We start from the raw sequence: 22,175 nt of genomic DNA on the forward strand, positions 1-22,175 counted from the left end.
TGATGCAGACACACATGGGGATACATGCCAGTCTGCATCTTATACATGACGCTCTTTGGGAACCCCCGAACATGAGATGGAGCTACCGGCCCTGTTCGGGGGGGGTAACATATAACTTGCTCGGCCTATAAACAAGGAGCAACCCCCCCCCCTCCCCCCCCACCCCCCCACCCCCTTTGGAAATGCAAACTGAGCCCCCCGCTCCCTCTTTCATTTTGTTTTTCTCACCTTCTCTCTCCTCACTCTCTCTACTCTTCTTTCCTCTCACTTCTACTCAACCTCTACTACCCCTAATAGTGGTGCAGCTCAGCCACCCAGCCACCAACAGTGGCTGCCACTACCACCACCTCCACTCTCAGCCCACGCCCTTCACAAAACAGGTTTGCCCTCCTTCCACTGAAGCCTCTTCCCCGGCAACCCCCCCTCTCTCATGTTCATCCTGCAATCGCCCTTCTCAGCAACTACCCTGCTGAGCCCCACCATTTATGGTGGTGCTACTTTGTCCAAGCCACCAAGCTACCTCGCCTCAGCACCGGCCAAGTTGATCCCCTTCATCGGCTCCTCCTAGCCATGCCCTCTCCCTCGGCCTATCGAACGCCACTGTCGCAAGTGGCACCGCCCTCTCTGCTCCCTCCAGTGTCTCAGCCAACCCTCTACCACCTCCACCATTGGTGGTTCTTCCCCAGCTGCTGCCTAGCCAACACCCAAGTTGAACCTCCCTCCACCCGGCTTCTTGTCCCGCTCACTCGGTGTGCCGAGCTCCACCACCACCATCGGTGGTGTCATCGTTCCAGCCACCTACTGCAGCGACAACACAACCTGTTGCTGCCATCTCCACAAACCACCGCTACCCACCTTCTTATTGCCTCCTCGGTTAGCGAACATGAGCCCCAAGGCAGTTGTGCATACACTTGCCCCATCTATGCACACTCTTCGAGGTAGTATTTCTCTATCAAATGCTCGCAAAGTCATAGTATTTAATTTACCAAAACTAATTATATTTAATTAATGTGTTGATATAATTTGACGAAGAAATGAATAATTTCAAATAAAATATGTTCGAATATATGATTTTATGAGGAAATAAATATTTTTAAATAAAATATGTTTGCATGTGTAATTTATATAAAAAAATCAAGTTTCGCTTGAATTATCATGTGCTCTAATGCATAGTTTATGTAGCATCTAGCCTTACATGTACTAATCTATGCTTGCATGCAATAGTTTACCTATAATAAAGCTTCACATGTACTATTCTATGCTCGCATGCAACAATTTACATAGAATTTATGCTCACATGCAATAGTTTACGTAGAATCTATGCTCACATGCAATAGTTTACGTAGTATTTATGCTCACATTTAATAGTTTATGTACTATCTATGCTTGCATGCAATAATTTACGTAGAATCAAGCCTCACATGTAATAGTTTATGTACTATCTATGATCGCATGCAATAATTTACGTAGAATCATGCCTCGCATGTACCATTTTGTACTCATATGCAATCATTTATGTGAAATCATGATTTACATACAAGAAATATTAAGTTTAATCATATTGTTAGGGTTCGTGAAACCCTATGGGATATGCATATCTGTAATTACGTAAAGGCCATGATTTATAAGCATGCATGAGAATAATATATCTCAAGAGAAAGCCAAGGTTCGAGGAACCTCTGTAATGCAATTTAAATATTGTGTAGTGTATAGCATGTTAAGCTTGAACTTTACAATGTTTGATTGTATGCATGATGAATGTGATAATTGGGATCCGCCTTCACACTCGAAGTTCTCGTAAAGGCCAAAAGAGCCAAAGCAATTCTAAAAGATGAATAATACATGCATGTATACACACTAAATGTAACACCCCAAAATTTTATCTCGTAAATCATGAATTTTTTTTAATAGTTTAAAAATAACAACAAAAATCATTTTCAATAAAATCGGATAAAAAGATTGGGTGGGTTACAGATCTATCAAACCATTTACCATATTAAATTGAATTTAACAATCACATAATTAATTGAATTCAGTCCCATAATTTAAAAATAACATCAGAGTCATAAATGTTCAAATATCAATAAAACTTTAATTCCAAAATTTTACAGAAAAGGAAAGACTTGGCTCTGGTCCCACAACAATGTTTCGTCATTACAATGATCCTCTACTCAATACTTGTAAGATATATTGGGGTCAGACTCACTAAGTCCCTAGTAGGAGATACTATTCAATACAGGTAAACCAAAAAAATATATTTCAATAAATTTACATAAATATTCAAGAAATTATCCATTTCAAGCATGCATAACATTGCAATGCATCAAAGAAATTTCATTCATAAACAATTATAATCTTATGCATGAGCAGATAAATAATATGCACTTATCGATATGGAACAAATAGTCTTTTCATGTATGAGTGACTTATAATTGCTTTTATTTATTTTTCTTTTTACATGATGCATGTCATGTTTAAATAAATGCATAAATAATTATGGTTTGCACTTCTTAGCCCTATGGATACTACATATGCTTGACCTAGATCAGGACCCCGACTCAAGAGGGTACTTTCAAGCAACTTATGGCTTAACTCTGGCCAAACACCTTTCATTAGTACTGGGTGAGGGACAACCTACTCGAGAGAGAGCTTTCAACACCACCATTCTGATGCATTTGACTTTACTCATGAGTTTCATGACCTACCACCCCGTAACTAGTGTGGAGACTTTTCCTATCTTCGTGGTTGGGGAGAGGCAACCTTTCGCGCTCAAAGACTTATTCTACGAAGCTTTAGTACCGTTTACCCTCTTATTGTAAGTCCAATAGAATTAATGTTCACGAGATTGTTATTTTAATGCATTAATTTTATTATTTATCCATGCACATACAAAATGAATCTAATTCAAGATTTAGGCTTACTATTTGGGCACATGGATGCATGATTTAATGCCAAGGATGCTATCATACCACATATGAAATTTATAACACATCAAACTCATTTATACATTCATTTATAGGCATTGATCATGATTAACCACATGCATCTACACATAACTACATGAATCAACATAATGCACAGTATGTGAATGTAATACCAGTGATTTTCTGAAAATTATTAAATCATTATTTATATATTATATTAATGAAATTAGGAATTGATCTGATTTCCAATTTGATATTGAAATTATAAATTGAATTGAGTTAGTAGTTGAAATAAAATTTAATATTGAATTTAATTAAGCATGAAATAGGAATTTAATCATACATAGGAATTTAATATGAATTTAGACCTTAAATTAGGTAGTGGATTTAACTAATGGTATTTGAATCTAACCCAATTACGTTGGATATAATCCATGATATTTGAATCAAATTAGGGACGTATTGGATTAGATATAACTTAGGATTTTTAGATCCAATCTCATTGGATTGGACCCATAGGGTCAAACACTCCAAACAACGTCATTATTATTTTGACAAAAATTCTAGTTGTTCAATGACTCAACTATTAAATCAGAGTTGAGCTTAATGTTTCTCATTTTGAGGGTATCGAAATTGACTATCTATACGCTTAAATTGGTGTTGATTTGAGTGTCTTATCATCGACCAAAGTTTAAACATAATTATAGGTCAAAAATCAATATTTTTTGGTATCGACTAAATTTTCTTGTTAATTCGTGTGTGTAAGATTAAATCTAGGACTACCACTATGATCTATGTTTTAAGGACTATCAAATCGACTATTTAAACATCAAATTTTATTTAGTCTTTGGGTCTGTAGGCCTCCCAGAAGGTTACCATGCCACTAGAGCTTAAGCTAGGGTAAGAAGACCCCACCTTTCTTCTCTATCTTAGTTAATTTTGAAATTTAATAAGTTAAGACCCATAAATTATTTACTTATTTTATTAATAAAAAAAATTAATACATATTAACCTCTTATAATAGAGATAAGACTTTTGCCTAAGCCCATATATAAATAGAGGTCCTCTTGAGAAGAATAACAATGTTAGTTCTCTCTTCCAATTGAAGTGTATCTCTTTCTCTCTTCTTCCTCACATTTTTGTCTTTTTTCAAATCATTAAGGTATTCTAAACCTTCATTAGAGACCAACAACTACCTTTGTGAAGGTCTAATTCAGTCCAGAGCGAGGTTTGAGTGAAGGAAAAAGTGATTGTATCATTGCGGGAAGCGCACTTTTGGTAGGAAATCTCCACTTTCATGATGTTCGATTTTGAGATGCATTAGCATACTTTATTTTTTATCCAGAGCTTGGAACTACATATAATCTATACCTAAAACATCTATGGTTATTAGATGTACATGAAAAATATTTTTGAAAACCCAAAATGGTATTTTAGAAGATCGATTTTGAGAAAACGATTTAGAAAATACTAGTTTCGAAATCTTAAAAAGCAAAAATCATGTGAATAGATAGATCTGTATTTTATCTGATTGTTCAGCATGAATAATAAATTTAAAAGCATGTTTTGAGTATTTTTTCATGAATCTTGATACTATAAATATGTCTCTTGTATAGATCTTGGTTAAAAATATGCAAAAATCATTTTAAAGAAGGTTTTGACAAAAACGTTTTAGAGTTTTGATGTTTTATGATAAAGAAAGTTAATCTGATCATATGTGGTAGATTAGGACATGTGTAGTATGATTAAATAATATTTTATTGCATAAATAATCCACAATTCCATGTTATTTTTGTCTCTTGTGATTTTTACATAGATGAAATCGTATTTGAGATATTTCATGAAGGTTTTGTGTTTTTTGAATTATATTTGTTAATGTTTTGACAAGATTAGCCTAAATATGATCAAAGATATATTATATGATATTGTAAATGTGTTTAGAGCATTCAAAAATCGTGATTATATGAGTTTCACCATGTTTCTTATTCTTGCTTAATAGATCTTGCATGAGTTTTGATCTTGGTTATTTTGTCCTCATTTTTTGTTCTGACAAGTCTTAGAAAAAAAATCAATATCTCTATAAAAACAAGGTTAATAAATAAAAATAAAAATAAAAATACTTGATGTTCTACACATCCAGAGCTTGAATTTAGAATCTAGTTATGTCCCGTTTGATTCAGTTTTAAGTCTGAAACATCTGTTGCAATAGAGCATAAGTTTTTTACCCTGTTAGTAGAACTGTTCTGACCAAAGATTTTGAAAGCTTTAAAACCCTAATCAAAATTGACCAAAATAAATTATAAAAAATTTGGGTAAAAGGTAACATGTATAACAAGCTTCTGTAAAAAGGATCTTGTCAAAAGCCTTTTCTGTAAATCTTGAAAAATTTCTCAAACCCGATTAAATTTCCACAGTTAGTAGTATTTGTCTAATATTTCTTCTGAACAGAGTTCAATCCTAGAATTTTTCTGATTTTATTGCAATAAATTTTGCAATTTTGTTTCTTAGATTATGTTCCTAAGATGATGGGACAATCCCAGTAAAATTTGAGTTAAATTCGATACCTGTGATTTTTTATGGGTTTTTCGAAATCGGGTTAACAGGGATCCGAACTGCATAGTATGACATGTGTTAATGTCGGGTTGTATTTCACTTTTTGCAGCATATTTGTTGATGCTTAAATGAGATATTTGACTGATATGTTTGTTAAATAAATGCATTTTATTATTGATTGAATTGAGCATGCATAAATATCAATGATTAGCCTACCTTGACTATGAAAATGCATAATGATTGCATTATTGTATTGATTTTATGGTATAAATTAATCAAAAAGTATGCATAAAGTGCCATGAATATTATTGCATTTGAACCTTGAATGTGGTTTCATGTTTGCATTGACATGATTAATAAGAGAGTGAATTAAGAAATTAAAATAAAATTAATTCTTTCGGTGCTTATTGAAAGAGTAAGCATGGTACTGACGATTATGTATGATATTTGGCTTAGCATAGAAGGTTGCTTTTGTCCCCTCTCCATAGGATAAGTAATCGAGAGAACTACCGTGATTTGTTCGTGGTGTGGTAGGTAAGACTCATGAGAACAATCTGATATATCGGGATTGCAGGAGTTGGGAACTCTCTTTATAAAATTATGTCTCCTCTTCAGAGTATGCATAGTTGGGGCATCACGCAGGTTAATAATACACAATTATTTGAAAATACAAACATGGGTCGTACCTCCATCTAGAAGAGTCTATGTTGTACCCACAGACAGATATTAACAAGTTTTGCATATAGATAGAACATGATACATATCATTTAAGCAAGAAAACAATAAGTGAAGATAATAAATTATTCATACATAAAGGACTCACATCACTGAAATGGTAAGTTCATGCATCTTGTATATGTTCATGCATTTTATAAATGTTCATGCATGTGGATACTTTATTGTATTGATACAAATCTTAGCATGAATAGATGTATTATTTTAATTTTTAGCATGATTTTATGTTTATTTTCTGCTAAGATATGTGTTACATGATTGATATATGAGGTTGTGTTTGAATGCATTTTGATATCATGCATTTATAAAAGTATGTTATATCCTACCAGGCTTTCATGAGTCTGATCTATTTTATGGGGTTTCAGGTAGATTATGATGTGCAACTGCAGAGTGGATGATGAATGCTTAAGCGGCGTCGAGAGCCAGTCTTTTCCTTTCACGGAGATAGTTTTGGAAAAATAATTATTATTTTCAAATTACTTTGATATGTATTTTAAATTATTGAAACTGAATTAAATCTTAATGTTCACATTTTAATTCAGTTATGAAGATTGATTGTACTATAACCCACCCAAAATGTTTAACCCAAAGAAAAAGTGTTGTTTCCTCTATTTTAAAAAGAAAAAAAAGTTTTCTCTAAAATTTTAGGGTTACAATTTTGGGGCGTTAAAATAAAATTCGATAGTAGTGTGCATTCAATGATAAGCATATGATAATAAGTTTTTTCAATGTCATGATCATTAGGAACTTAGAACCTACATATATATAGTATCATATTTTAATCTGAATGCTAATTTAATATTTAAAGCATAGATTCAGATAAGACATTCATTCTATGCATTGATTAGCCCGTTCAGGACCCGTTTAGGCCCATATCTACTGTGTTGTTTCGATAGTCACCGCTATGTGCATGGACTAAGAAAATAACTTAATTTTATAGAATGCACAAAATTTTATCAGTTTTCCAATGTCGCAAACCGTTCATGAAAACTCCTCCATATGAAAGAGATATGAATGATTTACCGAACCAAGATCTTATCATACACCCATAGACAAGAATAACATAACTCGTGAAACTGCTAATACATGTCCCTTTTTTTTTTTTGCAGACATCAAAACCATTCATGATCTAAATCGATAGTGTTATGTCGTTCATGACCCATGTGGTCCATGAGGCATAAGAGCAGCCGGTTGGGCATTGGGAAAACCCCAACCGGTTTACTTTATACCATATATATATATATATATATATATATATATATATATATATATATATATATATATATATATATATATATATATATATATATATATATACATTGTATTATTCATTTGGTAACAAATAAAAAATGTGAAGGATCTAACGAAACGAGGATACAACTAAATCACATGCACTGATATACTTCATCAAGGCTTATTAAAAATACCGCATAGATACATTACATTATGCATAAATACATAACAAAAATGATAGGTTTGCATACCGATTATTATTTACAACACAACGTTTGCATGTACACATGTGCATATGCACACCCACACACGCCCATGCATACATGTGTACACATAGGTGCGGCTCGAAACTAATCCATAGGTGGGTCAGTTCCTTGAACCATGCCCAAACGGTCATCTCTTAAAAACTTGTGCATTTCTTCTTCTTCTTTTGTTCTTAAAAAAAAATGTTCATATACACAAATATATCTAAGGCTATTTATTTTATATTTTGATTCATCAGTTCTGGAGCACGGGCAAGACCGCTTCATGAGACTGGCCATGTCTGATTACTCAACTCTCATGCTCAGTACCTTACATATTGAATCATATATATATATATATATATATATATATATATATATATATATATATATATATATATATATATATATATATATTAGGAGTTGAACCGACCCAGACCACTAAGGACTGGTCGGGTTTGTTCCTAAGTTCAATCGAAACTGATCCACAAGTGGATCCGTTCTTAATCCCTTGCACGATCGATTTTAACCAATCAACCATGCTTGAAATGCCTGACTAAGCTTCATAGCGCACCATCAAATCATTTTTTTTTTAACTCAATGACCATTGGTGTGAGTTTTGTAAAACAATTTTTAAAACAATATTTTTAATGAAAACAAGTGTGAAAGCCATACACCAAAAATATAAAAATCGTCTCGCACGAGTGGTGGAGTCCAGGTCGAACTCAGGAAATGGGAAATACTTCGTATTCAACACACAATCTAACTACTCTTTATTGCTAAAAAAGAAAAGAATTAATTAAATAAAAGAGTATTAAAAGAGTATTGCCCTACAGAGAGGGCTTAAACAAATAAATATAAATGGTTTTATTACAGACCCAATTAATAAATAAAAGAATTAAAATCCTAATCTAAAACTGAAAGGAGGGTCTTCAGTGCTTCGAGTCTTATTGTCCCTTCTTATTCTTTGTGCTTCCATCTTTGAATGGTTATAATCTTTATACTTCTCCTTTACTGATCCTTATTCCAGAGGGCTCCCTGAGGGGCACTTCTGAGGGCTTGTGGGGGCCTCAGAAGGTACCTCGAGGGCACGAAAAGGGCTCTACCGCACGTTCTAACACTTCCCTGCAAAGCACAAAAATACAAAACAAAGCAGTATGAGAGAAAACTAACAAGAATTTACTAACTAATGATAAAAGATATTCAGCAAAAACAAGATTTGAATTAACTAAACTAAACTTGAACTAAGCTATGAACAAACTAATCTAACAACCTAACACTAAATGACAAAATAGCAAGACAAATTTAACTAACTAGAATTCAAGAACTAATTTTAACCAATGAATCTCAAGAAAAACTAACTAATGATTTAATTAATTCAAGAAATTCAGAAGTCAAGAAACAAAAGTGAACTAAAGAAACCAAGAAAGTACCCAGCTGAACCTGTTGATTAAACTAATATTAATAATTTACTAAAGAAAGCAAGTAACTAAAACGAAAAATTGGTTGACAAGATTTAATTGGCACTAACTATCAATGAATTTGCATGAGAAAAAAAAACTAACGACTCATGCATGACACTAACCTACATAAAGCAATGACACCCAAAAAACTGTTAAAAGTCAACAGCAAGGATTCGGCTGATAAAAAACACTAGACAGCAATCCTAATGCAAACATATAACTAAAAACAAATATTATAACTAAGGCTAACACGTTGATTGAAAGCAACTACTAAAAGCAAAATGTTGCTGGACTAATAAAAATCAAACTAAGATATACATTGCTGCATAAAGATCAACAAAGCAAAAAAAACAAAATGTGATGATTAAAAGAAAACTAACAAAGACTTTTCGTTAGGAAAAAAAAAACAAAAGCTGCTGAATGAAACAAAATGCTGGTGGACAAGAACTATCAACGATGTTACTTTCAATCAAAAAAAAAAATGCTGAGCTACGACATATCTAACGTAACCTATTATTGTATTTCAGCAAACATGAGGAACATAACTAAACTATGCTAAGACGCTAAGGAATAAAGTACAAAAAAAAGGAACGGCTAGACTACGTAACACACAGCCATGACAAACATAAAAAAAACGCAGATTGGATATAGAAGGGCATATCGGCTAAAAAGGAAACGCTTTATTTAATGGATCTAAACAAACTAAAAAATGTGAAACAGCTATTCTACACTAATCGAAAACTAATCAAGAAAACAGAATATAAAATCTATATTAAAATCACAATCTACTTAAGTCAAGATTACTTAATACTTAAATCAAGAAACGGCTAAACTATCAAATCGATATATATATATATATATATATATTTTTTTTTTCTTTTCTTTTTTTAATTTTCAATGCAAAACATAAAATAAACTAGATGAAATATGCAGATGCTATGAACAACTAAAACTATATGTTATGCAATGCTTAATGCAATGCAAAATCTAAATCTACGATGAAAAAGAGGGAGAAAGAAATGACATGTCATGGATCACCTCCGATGGACGGGTTGAGAGAAAGTGGTTGATCCCAGCTGCATACATGTCTCCCCGATGAAGAAGGTAAGAAAATTCGATGAAGACAGGGTTTAAAGGATCGATGAAATAAAGAATAAGAAGAGGAAGAAGAAGGAGAAAAGAAATTGGCCAAGAATGAAGAAGAAAAAGGGAGAAGGAAAGATGGAGGCAAGAGGGCTGCTGAAAAAAAATATTTTTTCAGCCCTCAAAACTACTATTTATAAGCCTAATTAGGTTAAAAACAAAGTTTTCAAAAGGAGTCCAAAATATTTTTTCAATTTCCAAAACAGGTCCCCTCTTAAAAATGTGTTTTTCAAAGGGGTATTTTCTAAAACTAATTCAAAGTAATAAAGTAAGTCCTAATCTAACTAGATTATGAATTAAAAAAATTCTATCTAATGAAAATATCAAAAAACACAGGGCCGAATTGAAAAATATAATTTTTTCTGAAAATTGGGTTTCAAAGCAATTTCTCGAAAGCAACGATAAAGACGGGTTTTTAATGCGATTTTACACTGGATCATGCATAGAATAAGATGAATAAACTTGTAAAATGTATGCATGATCAACCATATACAAATATATATATATATATATATATATATATATATATATATATATATATAGTGTAGATGCTCAGTTTCACACTGAACCATGCTCATGATTGATCCATACTTGAATCGATCCATGAAATGGGTAGTTAGTTTTGGAGACCGATGCGCAATAGGTCTGAACCGACATCGGCTTTCACACATGTAAGATTCAATGTATGGGTTCAACCCTATTCAGCCTTGGAATATGCTCATGCATGCAAGCACTGATTTATGAGTATTGGATAGAGCTCCCTATCTTGATTATAGTAACTGTGAACACTGTACCCACACCATAGGCACAAACCACACAACTCTGAATTGTTGTTGTTCATCCTTATCCAGCCACTACTCCAATGAGATCTCAGACCTCCAATACGTGTGGGGGAAGAAGATGAGCAACGAAAATAATATAGAGAATGACGGAGAATAAGAGAGAGAGAAAAGAGAGGAATAAGGGGTGGGTGGGTGTAATATATGAATTTTTTTAATGTTAATTTGATCCAGATTTATCCAAACAGAAAGTTTTCAAAGTCCACTTTTTAGGGACATATATATAAATAATTAAATTATCAAGGTCAAATGATAATTTGCCACTCCAGTGGCATATTCAAGTAAATTCTCCAACTATAAAGGAGTAAAAAGGTAATTTCATGAGTATTTTTAGAAAATTAATAAAATTATCAAGGGTAAAATGGTAATTTGACACTCTAATGGCAAATTCAAGTAAATTTTCAAACCATATAAGGGTAAAATAGTAAATTTCCATATCCAAGTGGTAATTTGGTTATATGGGATATGAATAAGGGCAATTCAGGTATAAAATTTGACTATTAAAATATAATTTAATATATTATTATTATTTTTTAAAGGATATAACATGTTTTTCTGAAAACCATGGAAGAACCTGGTTTTCCAAAACCATGTTCTCTAGGTGTCAACATTTTAGGAAGATGGTACCACTCTTCCTCTCTCTCTCTTGCTGACACCTGGCAAGGGAGAGGGTGAGTCACCCTCTTCTCAGAAACTTGACACACGTGGGGGTGTGGGCTCCACAAGGGCACGCCACCTCCTCAGGAGCCTATAGTAGCCCCTCACCCCCTTGCTTTCTCTATAACTTTTTCTTCTCCCATTTTCTCTCTCTAGATCTCTCTCTCTCCTAAATCCTCCCCTTCTCTCTAGAAATTCTAACCCAAACCTTTGTTTATTTTTTTATTTCTTCTGCCAAAAGCCTCTGAGCCCCTTGTCTTTATCCAATTACGGTCCTCGTTTCTTCGAAGGAGTGATGATGGGTCAGAATCGGTCTCTTGAGTCCAGATAGCAGAACTTCTGCTCAATTCGGCAAAAATTCCAAAATTCTGCCACAAAAGCGTTGCTCTAATCTTTACAAATAAGGTAAGTGCTTGTATTCTTCATCTAAACCCTAGCATGTGCTCATAGGACCTTCTATTCCTTCCCTGAACCCATAAAATTTCTTTTTTTATTTAAATTGAGGTAATTTTGTCAAAATTTAATCCAATTTTGTCTCTACACAACGAAGGTACTGTTAAAATTTTTATAAATGTTTCTAAACATTCAGAACTACTATAGCAGTAGTTCTGGCAAAATTTTATAAACATTTTTTAAAAATAGAACTATTATAGCAGTAGTTCTAGCAAAATTTGTATGAATATTTTTGAAATTTTAAATTATTATAACCAGAGTTCTGGCAAAATTTTTTACAAACATTTCAGAAATTTTGAATTAATTTAGTAGTAATTATGTAAAAAAAATTATAAATATTTCAGAAATTCAAACTTCTATAAAGGGAATTCTGTCAAAAATTTTCAAAACCCTTTCTAGACATTCAAATTATTATTTTTTGAAAAACCTTTATTAAAATTTTTATGATGAAAAGTCATGCCAGAATTTTTACAACTCGAAATCGAGTTTAAGACCTTTTTCGAATATTTGAGTTACAAAAAAAACTCTGTAAATTTTTTTATAAAAAAATTAAGGTAATTTTAAAATAGCTTTTAGATTATAATAGAGGTTCTTAAAACGGTCTTCTTTAGTTTATATAGGTGACATACTACTTAAAATTTTATAGAAAAAACATAATCTAATATAATAAAATTCTTACTAGAATAAATTGAAGAACTACCAACAGTGGTGCTTCTGTCCTACCTCGATATATCGGTTACTACATAAAAATCAAAGTAAAATTTTCTATCAAAGACTTATAATTTTTATATTAAACATGTTTCTGATGCATGCATGATTGGTTAAAATTTTATTCATGCCTATATACATAAATTTTAGCATCTGCATGAATAAATAAATATTTGTTAAATTGTTAAGATTAAGGGTTAGTCGAATCATGTGGGTTTTGAATTGAAACATCCAAATTTTTTATAAAATGTTATGCCCAAATTGTGGCCAGGGTTCAAATGACTTTCAATGTTGTTAAATAAAGCAATTGTTGTTTAGCATGTTGCAAATTTTTGTTATGCGAGTTTTCTAAACCCAAGAGGTGAAAATAGGCCACCCATTTGCTTAATGAGTCATGTTTACACACAAACTTATATAGTTTGCCTTTATAGGCGAGTGCTCGCTTTTGTAGAGCAACACTGAATGGGCCGGGTACATATGACCTTAGTGTTTACCCTGAATGTGTATTTGGGTTATTGAACTCTGACTTTGCCTACATATATGAGACTCAGAAAATGTTAAATCCTATAATAAGAACCCTTCGGGACCATTAAAGACTATATCTTCCTGAGAAGGGGTAGATGGTACAACCATAAGTGACATTGTTATATTGTTGTGAGAGCAAAAGATTTTCAGTGGGTCACCTGTCACTCAGGTTAGGATGTCGAAGCTATCAAGATGTACTAGGTGATAGACCATACAGACTGCAGTCAGTGGATGCATCCTCTTATATTGCCTTAGCAAAGATTTTTTTCGGTCATTGACCACCTGCTTTGGGGTTCAGTTCAGTCAGGTATCCAAGTAAAATACATTAGAATAATATACCCTCCGAATGCTTCGTTTGAATGTGAATGTCGTCCCTTACGTATCAGGGTGGATGGTAAATATCGAAACAAAGACCTTCTCTCTCACACAAATTGATGTGAAAATATGCCCTATTAATGTATCACATAATCATAGTTTAAGTTGCATAATTATTTACAAAAACATGTATTTTTATTTGTTAAATGAATTTGAATTACTGGAATCATGCTTAATATTTAAATTGTCTGATTTTGATAATTACTTACCGAGCTATCATAAGTCTAACCCCATTTTATTAGGAATACATGTTCAGATATGGAGAACTCTACACAGTAGTGGATACTAGATAGGAGCGACATCGAAGAATCTAGATTTTTAAGATCCTGGGAATACTTTAGGATTCTTATTTTTCAATACAAAATGTTGAACTGTCTTAACTTTTTGTAAAAGACTTTGTATATAATGAATGTTTTAATTTAATTATACCCTTATTTATATTGTAGTTCCTAGAATGTAACTCACCCAAGGTTTTAAAATGGTTTTCGCTATTTATTTTATTTTTTTAAAAAAAAAATTATGCATTTTTCAAAGATTAAAAATCTCGGTGTGTTACAAGGGGGCATGGGCTCCTCTCTTGTTTATATATTCTTTTTTTTTTCTCAACCTAAGCCAACCTTCTAAAATCTCCACTCAATCCAAGCCCATAGTTTCCTAAAAACATTAAGCTAAACTTCACAAAAGCAATTCCCTTGCCTATATCATATTCTACTAGATATGAATATATGTATTTGTTTTTAAGTTTTAAAACCTACATAATGTAACTAAGTAATATATAAATACATCTACATATGGTAGCTTATCTTTCAAAGGAGGTCCAATCCAGCACAAGAGGGCCTATCAGAAGGGGGTGTCCATTTTATACAAAAACTTTCCTAAAAAAAGTATTGTTAGAAGCACATATTTTAACCCTTTCTTTTCTTTTAAATTATATTGAAAGTTTTGACTTTTTAATTTACTTGTTTTCTTTATTTTTTTGAAATAGGGTTCCAGCCCAAAATATGAGGGCCCACTAGGATGGAGAGTCCCCTCCTAGAGAATCTTCTCATACCAAATTTAGGATAAGATTGCTCTTTACTACATTAGACATTTTATTAAATTTAGGAATTATTTGGATTTCCCTTTGACTTGAATTTAGAGAGATTTTATTAAGAATTTTTTTTAGGTTATTACTTTATTATTTTCCATGTAGGATGTCCATTAGGTGGTGTAACACCCCAAAATTTTCAACTTAAAACCATAGAATTTTAACACCAACCTTTTTGTTTTTGAAATAACACAACGAAAATAGTTTGGGTTTTGAAAAGTCAGAAAATTTTGATGGGTCACAGAAATGAGTTCTGTAGTTAAATTGGAAATCCATCACATAATCGAAAGAAGTAAATATTATTCCATGCATTGAAAATAGATCAAAGTTTATACAACTTCAAAGGTTTAATAAAATATTCCATAAAGATGAGACATTCGACAACTGATTTTAAGATCAGGAACGTAGTTAGGGAAGGTTGTATCAGGGCCTTGGCGTGTGTCAAACCTTTGCACTGCATCATTGTTTGTTACCCATGCCCCATGAAATGGGGTCAAAACTCTTGCGAGCCGGTAAGCGAAGTTAAACATTATGCATTATGATAAGTAATAAAAAAACATCTATCATGATTTCTGTTATGCAATATCAATATGGTTAGCATGATTATAATCTCAGATATGTAATAACTTATTCACAATCTTGATAACAACATGAATAGTAGGAGAATCATATGAGTATAATCTTAGAAATAACAACATGCTCATAATCTCAAATAAATTACAACTAACTATGTTACTGAGTTAGTAGGGTTAATATTAAGTTTTGATAGGCTTACTTCTTTGGGTATGCAAAGAAAATCTATCATCGCATCATCTAGAATATACAACAGTGTTTATTATGCAAAATTTTATGTTTGCCATAGTACCTACTGACTGAATCCTCAACCCAAGTCACAACCTCCAAAGAACCAAGAGATGATCGGTGCATGGGTACATTCGGATTACAATCCCTATCACTGCATCAACTAAGGTCTACCCTCTATCTGGTGACCTGGACCTCCCTGATTCCGAGTGACGAAGGTCTGAGGATGCCTTGCTTCTTGTTTTTCAAGTCAGTATGATATGTAGCTTAAATCTACATGTGATAATTGTCACTCGAGGTTGTACCATCCACTTTCTCTTAGGTTAACTAATTTGTGAATGGTTGACATGGGCGGCTCCATCTTCATTATGGGTAATGTTAGTAGTCATGCTCTCGCATCATACGAGGGGTTAAGGCTTAATAGTCTCATACTTCTCGTAGGGCAGTATGTCATGACAAGGTCTATGCCCAACCCAAATTACGTATTTCTCAAATAAGCACTTGGTAGTGATGGCGTATATCCATGATTTAATATATGGTAGTTAGTACATATAGTGAGACTTTATCTCACGCACGGTCTGGGGTCGCAGCCCACCCAAACTCTCATTAGAGCACTAATGTCTTTCACAGTTAGTTCATTCCACACATAAGTCAGGAGATGTTCATCATGCCTCATTACATCAATTCATAGCATAACAGTTTAGATGCAAATAGATGTGCTATCATTTTATGTAGGCATTATAGTCATATAGAGACAATTCGTAAGAAACATGAACATCAAAATCATGGCCTTTATGCAACATATGCTACTTATGCATGCACATGCCATATGCATTTTTTTTCGCCTAATCTTTCATTTCGTAGGCAACATAGCACACTATCACACAAGTGTTATATAATTGGCACTTGACCTATGCATAGACGTTCACATATTGATATCAAGCATAAGTGTGTCAATGTTCATGTGTGATGTTTGACAAATCTCATACACATTTTTATCGCATTGTCACCTAGCTTTTGTTATAGAGTATGTGGAGTTTAGTCATGCTTCTTGCACACACATAACCTTGTGAATTATTTCGAATTGTATTGGCTAGAGTCTGAGTATAGATGCGTCTAATCTAAGGCAACAACATTGTGCACTCATAAATGTTTAACCCTTGAATCATGATATGTTGATTTACTTTGTCCTAATCAAGTATTGAATACAAACTCTTTCCTTTTCTTCGTGGTTGTGTCACCTTTTTTTTTAACACTTTGTTCCTAAAGTGTGTGTGAGTTTCGTATTGACACAATTTTTAAAATCGTGTATGCTTTCGAAATGAAATCCTTTGTATGTGATTTTCTAAAAAAAAATGAATAATTGGTTTCTTTATTGTTCCTTTTCTTTTCCCTTTTTCTTTATTTCTAATTTTCCTTAAAACACAGCCAAGAGGCTGCTGGTCTGTTCAGTCTGACCTGGGACAGTCAGCATACTTGAACCACGGCTGGACTGAATTATTTGGTCCATCTGGTTCCGATCAAATTTGGTGCAGACCAACCGAATCCAGTTTGGTTGGTTGTGTTGACCCTTGAGTGACCCAGGTCTGAACTGAATTTGGTTCAGTCCTGTGTGGTCTGATTGGGGCAAGCCTAGTTTAGACCATGCTGGTTCGGATTGGTCTGTCCATCTGTGTAAGCATCATCAGGTAATTTTAAAAATCATCCAAGCCTTTAAGGATTTATTTACAGATTTGCAATTTCGAAGATAGAACCTAAAATCAGTTTGTAAACTGCGTATCAAATATGTATTCTATCTCTTGAAACCCCCTTTTATCATTTTAGCTTTTCATAATACGATTTAGGGATTTGGGTAGCTATATTCCAAGAATTACTTCTCACTTTGGGGAAATCACGCTCATCAAATTCATTTTCTCTTGAGTGAATCATTTTCATATATATATATATATATATCCAAATTCATTTTCCCATTTAAATGAATCATATTCATCCAAATTTTTAAAACTCATTTTTCATTTGAGTAAATCACAATCATTCACATTTCCAAATTCATTTTTATTTAGTGAATCATATACATCCAAATTCATTTTCATTGAGTGAATCTTATTATCCGATTTTTTCAAATTCATTTTCATTGAGTGAATCATATTCTAATCATACGAATTTTTCAAGAGATCCTCAAAGTCTTTCAAAAATAACATTTCCTTTTTTTTTTGTAAATTCTTCAAGAAGGCTTTCTAAATTGATCTTCAAGAATTTTTCATATCACTTTCATCTAAAGATTTTGAAGAAACAAATGCTAATCTAATAAATCCTATCTCACTTACACGAATTACTAAAATATCAACTTTCATTCTCTAAATTTAATCATGTTATTATGGATTTCCAATAATTTATTTTCCCCAAATGCATTTCATCACTTTCACACGAATCTTGAGAATCAAAAATCTAATTTTCACATTCACCTTAATTGTTTTCAAGAAAGCATTTCTCCTAATTAAATCTCACCATCTTCACACGAATTTCCATGAAATCAAGTTTTTAATTCCCATATTCACATGGATTTCCAAAAAAAAATCTTCTAAATTAGAGAGTAACATGATTTTCTTAAGTAGGCTTTGGTGGAATTAAGAAAATTGTGAGATACTTGAACTCCTTAAGAATGAAACTCTATGATCAACTAGTTTTTTTTATAGCTAATCATGATTCTTGCAATGAGATAACACCATTGAAAAGGGTATTTTTCCATTTCAGACATGAACATTGCCAAAATCGTGTGGATCAAGAAAGAGATATAAGAGAGAAAAATAATGGTATGTATATTCCTTTGCCATATCCACATGTGTTATGGAAACACATGTTTATATAGTTGAGGAGAGAGAGAGGATAGAAGAGAGATGAGGGATTGAATAAATTTCAAGATGCATAAATAGTAAATTTACTTACCTTGACTTATGAACTTAGGCTTTGATCTTATTTTTCAGTTGGATCTTTCAAGTCACTGGGAGGGTAGAGAAGAGTTCCAAATAGGCATATTCACTACTCTTAAGTGAAAAAAGAGAAAAACACAAAAATCGTGAATAAGGAGAAAAACAAGTGAGAGAAAGAGTTCATGAACTCTTGGATGTCTCTCATTCACAAAGTTATAGGGTATTTATAGGGTTAAGGTAATAATTACATCCAAGATGTGTGTCTTGGATCAATTACAAGGAATCAAGGGTTGAGATTTAATCATCTAAATTCTTAAAAAATTTCTCTCAAGCATAACCCTTGACCTCCATATCACATGTAGAATTTTTTTAATATGAAAACCTATTCCAAGCTAGAGATTCTAGCTTCTCTACTTTATTTGTTCCACATATAATATTTTAGAGATTCACCTTGGGATTAGGCGTATCTCACTTGTATTTAAAAAATCCAAATCTAATCATTATGAAAAATCACCCCCTCTAGTTGTACTTTCATTTAGTTAGATTCAAACTTATCATTACTAGTTAGTTGTATTTTCTCTTTACTTTAACTAATTATTATTTTATTATTTCATTTGGTTAGATTCATACTATCATCACTACTTATTTGTCTTTTCTCTTTACTTTAACTATTTGTTATTTTATTATTTCTTAGATATTCCATTTAACAACCTCAATTAATACTAATTCCATATTAGATCTTTTTTTTTCAAAATTTCATATTGAGTCTTTAATTTTTGAAATTCCATCTTGAGTCTTTATTTTTTTTGAAATTCCATTTAGAGTCTTTATTTTTCTGAAAATCCATTTAGAGTCTTTTATTTTTCTGAAATTCTATTTTAAGTCTTTATTTTTCTGAAATTCTATTTCAAGTCTATATTTTTTTGAAATTCCATTTCAAGTCTGTCTTTCTACTTTGGATCTTCTAGCTTGTTCTAGTTCATAAAAAAAACTTTAATTAAATAAAATCATGGTTTAAGGCATAATTCAAAAATAACTAGCTTTTCTAAACTAATTGGATTATATTTAACAAATAAATACTAAATCAATAAATCTGTTTAAATAATATAAAAACTCTATATTCTAGAAATATAAGCAGTCATATAGAATCAATATTTTCACATTAAAAATTTCTTAATATTGTATTAAAATACCTGAAAATTCATGGGTCTTACAAGTGGGGCCCACATAGGAGCGTCTAGCCCAATAGACTCAAAAGCAATTTACAGTTTAGTTTAATTAAAAAAATTATTCCATAAAATTTGTATCTAGATTTTCATCTTAGATTTTTAAATCCAATTGAGATCCAATCAGTTTAGGTAAATCCAAACCTCATCCATATCCTTAATAATTTAACAAAAGTCCATATCCAAATAAAAATCCAAATTTACCTCTAATTGCATTTGAATTAATCTAAATTAATTCTAATTAAGCTTTAAAATTTTGAATTCACTTTGGGATCTAATTCATCTATGTTTCTAATTAACATGTAAATTGAATCTCAAACTTGCCTAAATCTAATATCCAAATTTTTACTTAATCTAAATGTAAAATCTATATTCTTAACATTTATTAATTTCTAAAAAATCGCAGGTATTACATCAAAGGGATCCGCCTTCACAAGCGAAGTGCTCATACGAGATATTAACGCTGCAAATTTCTTATACCTGTTGTTATTGGAGACCATTATAGATCTCAAAAGGGGTTGCTCAGTGCTACAATAATTTACAATTACCATTTCAACATCCATCATAACTGTCTATACCAACCACACAATGTATCACTCAGTTAACAACTCTAAAAACCAATAACCCACAATAAATCACAATACCCTCACAGCTCCTATTCAATGCCTGTGCACAGACAATCCCAACCACATCTAACTAATTGAATGTTTTTGCGCAGTCAACCCTAGCCTGAATCAAACAGAGATCAATATTGACAAAACCACCAAATATTAACAAGCAATAGACAAAAATAAGTAACTATCTCTAAGGATCATAAATCCTAAACGGTATATTCAATGACAAATATTACATGTTTAAATAGGGTAACATCCACAACAACGAAACATACATATTAAGTAAATAGCAACAACCAAACAAAAAGAAGAGGACATTGCATTGTAAAGAAAAACAAAACAAAACAATAGATACATTGTATGAAACTTAACTTAACAACTAACAGGAGAAGTGGAGGAGAAGGATATCGCAACCTTGCATGAGGTGGAGGAGAACGATACTGCAACCTTGCATGAGATAGAGCGAAGAACTTTCATGGGAATCGCTAAAAGGGTTAGGATTGGGGTTACTGCTCTTTCCAAATACAAACGAGAAAATAAAAAGAAACATAAACACACATTTATATGAGACAAAAATTCGCAAGAAAAAAGAATTTCACAATACAAGTGTGATGCGAATAAGAAATTTCACAATATCGGACTTTCATAATTTTTTTCATAATTTTGCAATACGTCGTGCGATATTCTTTCAAATTTTGCAAATTACAAACTTTCGCAACACTTAAAAGGTATTTTTGAAACACGATATGTGATACTCATCGTAATTTCACAATATCGGACTTTCGCAAATATTTCAAATTTTTGCAATACTCCATGCAAAACTCGTCATGAGTTTCACAATTTTTTTAGAATTTTGCAATATTTTTGAAATATTACAACCTCTGATGTGATTTTGTTGACAAATTTTGTAGGTGTATTATTTTACGGTCATGATGCACAAAAATAAAAAATGCGCATTTGCGAGGAGAAAAACGTCCAGAAAAAAATTATTAACCTGCGGTATTGTCCATTCAGCGGATTTGGTAAATTGTGTGACATTTTTTAAAATGCATCATTTTTGCCGTACAGTACAATCATTTTTTGATGATATTTTCAAAATATCACAAATGTTTATTGCATATGTCGCAATTTTATAGGCGGACCTGATGATCATACTTTACGTAAATAAATCGTCAATCACAATACTGTTGGCTTATTTTGAGTTTTGTTTCGAGTTTTCAACCCCAAATTCCACGGTGAATCTGGTTGCATGAAAATCTAGATCAAATGAGGGTACGGAGCTAAAGCAGATTCAAATGTAGCAAATGGGTCCCACTGTTTAGGTCCAGTCCAAACACATCACATGCATTTCCCGTGGTGGGTCAATTATTAAGAATGTGGCATTTTCTTTATGCTAAAATAAAATAAACTTTTTAGATATTTCCTATCCACTTATCTATCACATGATTGGCCTTTGTTGAACCAAAGGTTAAACTAAAATCATGTGATCAACTCAGCACAAATGGTTGGCGCAAGCTGGATATGGGACCGATGGCTTTGGTAGAAAACAATTTTTTTGCAAAAGATTGTCATAAACCGACCTTAGCTCAGTTGGTAGAGCGGAGGACTGTAGTGGGTTTTCTCGTCAGCTAATCCTTAGGTCGCTGGTTCGAATCCGGCAGGTCGGA

General features: G+C 32.4%; 1 non-coding gene across 1 annotated transcript; it reads left to right on the forward strand.

The window, feature by feature from the left end:
- The first annotated feature begins 22,083 nt into the window (after positions 1-22,083).
- TRNAY-GUA (transfer RNA tyrosine (anticodon GUA)) lies at positions 22,084-22,175 on the forward strand. Its single transcript is given in 2 exon segments — positions 22,084-22,120; positions 22,140-22,175. It is a non-coding gene; the product is annotated as a tRNA-Tyr (tRNA).

Source organism: Nuphar pumila, chromosome 2 (genome assembly GCF_984573655.1).
Source record: "Nuphar pumila chromosome 2, dmNupPumi1.hap1.1, whole genome shotgun sequence".
NCBI lineage: Eukaryota > Viridiplantae > Streptophyta > Magnoliopsida > Nymphaeales > Nymphaeaceae > Nuphar > Nuphar pumila.